The sequence below is a fragment of the Tachyglossus aculeatus genome, chromosome 5 (assembly GCF_015852505.1).
Source record: "Tachyglossus aculeatus isolate mTacAcu1 chromosome 5, mTacAcu1.pri, whole genome shotgun sequence".
Classification (NCBI taxonomy): Eukaryota; Metazoa; Chordata; class Mammalia; order Monotremata; family Tachyglossidae; genus Tachyglossus; species Tachyglossus aculeatus.
The window spans coordinates 85,286,415-85,291,348 of record NC_052070.1 but is presented as its reverse complement, the minus strand read 5'-3'; the positions used below and the strand labels follow the sequence as shown (position 1 = coordinate 85,291,348).

The following is a 4,934-nucleotide window of genomic DNA, read 5'->3' as shown; positions in this document are numbered from 1 at the left end:
TCCTTCTTCCTCTTCCTTTTCCTAGGGTGGGAGTGAGGCGCATGCGCATGGCCTCCCTCTCCCCAGCTCCGAACTACCAGATTGCTGCGCGACAGAGCCGTAAAGCGCCCTCCGGGCTGCGACCCGCGGCGCCGCCCTGCTTTACGGCAGCGGCTCCGCAGCCAATCAGAAGGCTCGGAGGGGAGGCGGGGACGCGCCGTGAATATATTTGCATGCGTAATGACGCGCGGGTGACGGAGACGCCTCGCCATCCCTTTTAGGCGGGGTTTTAGAGGAAATAAAGTCCTCAGCGGTGCAGCGGAAGAGGGATAGGCTTTGTCAAACACTTTTGTAGCTTAAAAAATAAATATTTTCCGGGCAGAAAAAGTCACCCTCAGTGTAAAGGCGTTGGGTGTCGCTGGGCTTGCCGCTGTGGTACTAAGATATCGATCCTTCAGGTTCATTCAATATGATGAGTGGGTTGGCTCGCGCCTGCGTGAGAGGTGCCGCCCTATTTCTTGTTACGCTCAGGCACGTGACCCTTCTGATTCGAACCTTGGATCATTTGCTTGTAAATCGATGACGTCGTTAATGGAAAGTTTTTGCTAGGGTTTTTCTGTTGTAATTAATTTATTTAGTTGAGCTTATTGAGATAATCGTTTTTTTATAAATCGGTGACGTCATTAACGGCGGGCTTTCACTAAGAAGAGTTGTGATACGCTTAATTTATTCGATTGTGGTTGCTGAGCACGGATCGTTTCTTTATCAATCGGTGACGTCATTAACGGCAAGCCTTCATTAAGAAGGGTTTTCCTGTTATAATTAATTTATTCAGTTGTGCTTATTGAGGACGGATCATTTTCTTATAAGTCGATGACGTCGTTAACGGTACTCATCAACGGCAAGTCTTCTTTAAGAAGGGTTTTCCTGTTGTGATTAATTTATTCAGTTATGCTTATTGAGCGTGGATCATTCCTTATAAATTGGTGACGTCATCAACGGCAAGTCTTCATTAAGAAGGGTTTTCCTGTTGTGATTAATTTATTCAAGTGTGCTTATTGAGCACGGGTCATTTCCTTATAAATCGGTGACGTCATTAACGACAAGCCTTCATTAAGAAGGGTTTTCCTGTTGTGATTAATTTATTCAATAGTAATTATTGAGCGCAGATCATTTCCTTATAAATCAGTAATGTCATTAACGGCAAGTCTTCATTAAGAAGGGATTTCCTGCTGTGATTAATTTATTCAGTTGTGCTTATTGAGCGCGGATCATTTCCTTATAAATCGGTGACGTCATTAACGGCAAGCCTTCATTAAGAATTTTCCTGTTGTGATTAATTTATTCAATTGTGCTTATTGAGCGTGGATCGTTTCCTTATAAATCGGTAAAGTCATTAACGGCAAGTCTTCATTAAGAAGGGTTTTCCTGTTGTAATTAATTTATTCAGTTGTGCTTATTGAGCACGGATCATTTTCTTATAAGTCGATGACGTCATTAACGGTACTCATCAACGGCAAGTCTTCTTTAAGAAGGGTTTTCCTGTTGTAATTAATTTATTCAGTTGTGCTTATTGAGCGTGGATCATTCCTTATAAATTGGTGACATCATCAACGGCAAGTCTTCATTAAGAAGGGTTTTCCTGCTGTGATTAATTTATTCAATTGTGCTTATTGAGCGCGGATCATTTCCTTACAAATCGGTGATGTCATTAACGGCAAGCCTTCATTAAGAATTTTCCTGTTGTGATTAATTTATTCAATTGTGCTTATTGAGCGTGGATCATTTCCTTATAAATCAGTAAAGTCATTAACGGCAAGTCTTCATTAAGAAGGGTTTTCCTGCTGTAACTAATTTATTCAGTTGTGCTTATTGAGTGCGGGTCATTCCTTACAAATCGGTGACGTCATCAACGGTACTCATCAACGGCAAGTCTTCATTAAGAAGGGTTTTCCTGTTGTGATTAATTTATTCAGTTGTGCTTATTGAGAGTGGATCATTTCCTTATAAGTCAATGACGTCATTAACGGCAAGCCTTCATTAAGAAGGGTTATCCTGCTTTAATTAATTTATTCAGTTGTGCTTATTGAGCGCGGATCATTCCTTAGAAATCCGTGACGTCATCAGCGGTACTCATCAACGGCAAGTCTTCATTCGGAAGGGTTTTCCTGTTGTGATTAATTTATTCAGTTGTGCTTATTGAGAGCGGATCATTTCCTTATAAGTCAAGGACGTCATTAACGGCAAGCCTTCATTAGGAAGGGTTATCCTGCTGTAATTAATATATTCAGTTGTGCTTATTGAGCGCGGATCATTCCTTAGAAATCCGTGACGTCATCAACGGTACTCATTAATGGCAAGGCTTCATTAAGAAGAGTTTTCCTGTTGTGATTAGTTTATTCAGTTGTGCTTATTGAGCGCGGATCATTTCCTTATAAGTCAAGGACGTCATTAACGGCAAGCCTTCATTAAGAAGGGTTATCCTGCTGTAATTAATTTATTCAGTTGTGCTTATTGAGCACGGATCATTCCTTAGAAATCCGTGACGTCATCGACGGTACTCATCAACGGCAAGGCTTCATTAAGAAGGGTTTTCCGTTGTGATTAATTTATTCAGTTGTGCTTATTGAGCGCGGATCATTTCCTTATAAATCGGTGACGTCATTAACGGCAAGTCTTCATTAAGACAGGGGTCGCCGCCTGATCCGATGCGACGCTCAGCCCAGAGTAAGCGCTTAATACACGGACACAATAATAAGGTGAGCTAGTAGTGGCATCCCCCCCATCTTACCTCCTTCCCTTCCCCACAGCACCTGTATATATGTTCGTACGTATTTATTACTCTATTTATTGATTGATTGATTTTACTTGTGCATATCCTATTTATTTTATTTTGTTACTATGTTTGGTTTTGTTCTCCGTCTCCCCCTTTTTAGACCGCGAGCCCGCTGTTGGGTAGGGACCGTCTCTAGATGTTGCCAACTTGTCCTTCCCAAGCGCTTAGTACAGTGCTCTGCACACAGTAAGCGCTCAATAACTACGATTGATTGATTGATTGATTGATTGACCGAGTGAGCAGGCTGCTCTCCCTCCCGCAGCCCGGGCCACGGAGCAAGCAAGGCCTCTGGAATTGGACCACGGCCCTGCTTCCCCCCCAAGTCCATTCCCCTTCCCCTATTAGCCGGCCGGGCGCTCATCACCATCATCATCAATCATCAATCGTATTTATTGAGCGCTTACTATGTGCAGAGCACTGTACTAAGCGCTTGGGAAGTACAAATTGGCATCATATAGAGACAGTCCCTACCCAACAGTGGGCTCACGCTCCCCGTAGACACCCCACCCACGATTCTTCTCCAGAAGGGTGACCCTTCAGGCATTGGGGCCGTCCAAATGACACCCTCACCCGGACCAAACTCTGGCCAACTTGGACTTCCCGAGCGCTTAGTACGGTGCTCTGCACACAGTAAGCGCTCAATAAATACGATTGAATGGATGAATGGTTTAACGACGACGCGGGCCCATTTGCTGATGATAATAATAATAATAATGGCATTTTTTAAGCGCTTACTATGTGCAAGGCACTGTTCTAAGCGCTGGGGGGATACAAGGTGATCAGGTTGTCCCACAGTCTTCATCCCCATTTTACAGATGAGGTAATTGGTCAGTTGCACCTCCTACCCGGTTTGTCACAGAAATATCATTTGAAATGAACGACCGCGCCCACCTTGCCCGCGTTTTCCTCTGTTCCTCCCGTCCTACCCTCTACGCCCTACATCATTCATTCAATCGTATTTATTGAGCGCTTACTGTGTGCAGAGCACTGTACTAAGCGCTTGAACCTCTTCCAGATCCTAACCTAGGAATAGCTAGGCCCTACTGACAGCTCACCTCCTCCAGGAGGCCTTCCCAGACTGAGCCCCCTCCTTCCTCTCCCCCTCATCCCCCCTCCATCCCCCCCGTCTTACCTCCTTCCCTTCCCCACAGCACCTGTATATCTGTATATATGATTGTATGTATTTATTACTCTATTTATTTATTTTACTTGTACATATCTATTCTATTTATTTTATTTTGTTAATATGTTTCGTTTTGTTCTCTGTCTCCCCCTTCTAGACTGTGAGCCCGCTGTCGGGTAGGGACCGTCTCTCTATGTTGCCAACTTGGACTTCCCAAGCTCTGCACACAGTAAGCGCTCAATAAATATGATTGATTGATTGTACATATTTATTACTCTATTTATTTTACTTGTACATATCTATTCTATTTATTTTATTTTGTTAATATGTTTCGTTTTGTTCTCTGTCTCCCCCTTCTAGACTGTGAGCCCACTGTTGGGTAGGGACCGTCTCTCTATGTTGCCAACTTGGACTTCCCAAGCGCTTAGTATAGTGCTCTGCACACAGTAAGCGCTCAATAAATATGATTGATTGATTGATTGTACATATTTATTACTCTATTTTACTTGTACATATCTATTCTATTTATTTTATTTTGCCAATATGTTTGGTTTTGTTCTCTGTCTCCCCCTTCTAGACTGTGAGCCCACTGTTGGGTAGGGACTGTCTCTATATGTTGCCAACTTGTACTTCCCAAGCATTTAGTACAGTGCTCTGCACACAGTAAGCGCTCAATAAATACAATTGATTAATTCCCAGACTGAGCCCCCTCCTTCCTCTCCCCCTCATCCCCCTCTCCATCCCCTCCGTCTTACCTCCTTCCCTTCCCCACAGCACCTGTATATATGTATAGATGTTTGTACGTATTTATTACTCTATTTATTTATTTTACTTGTACATATCTATTTATTTTATTTTGTTAATATGTTTGGTTTTGTTCTCTGCCTCCCCCTTCTAGACTGTGAGCCCGCTGTCGGGTAGGGACCGTCTCTCTATGTTGCCGACTTGTACTTCCCAAGCGCTTAGTCCAGTTTTGTGCACACAGTAAGCGCTCAA

General features: G+C 43.2%; 1 non-coding gene across 1 annotated transcript; it reads left to right on the top strand.

Annotated features, from left to right (window-relative positions):
- The first annotated feature begins 428 nt into the window (after window positions 1-428).
- On the top strand, window positions 429-529 carry LOC119929428. The gene has a single exon (XR_005451550.1). It is a non-coding gene; the product is annotated as a small nucleolar RNA U13 (small nucleolar RNA).
- The last annotated feature ends 4,405 nt before the right edge of the window (window positions 530-4,934 follow it).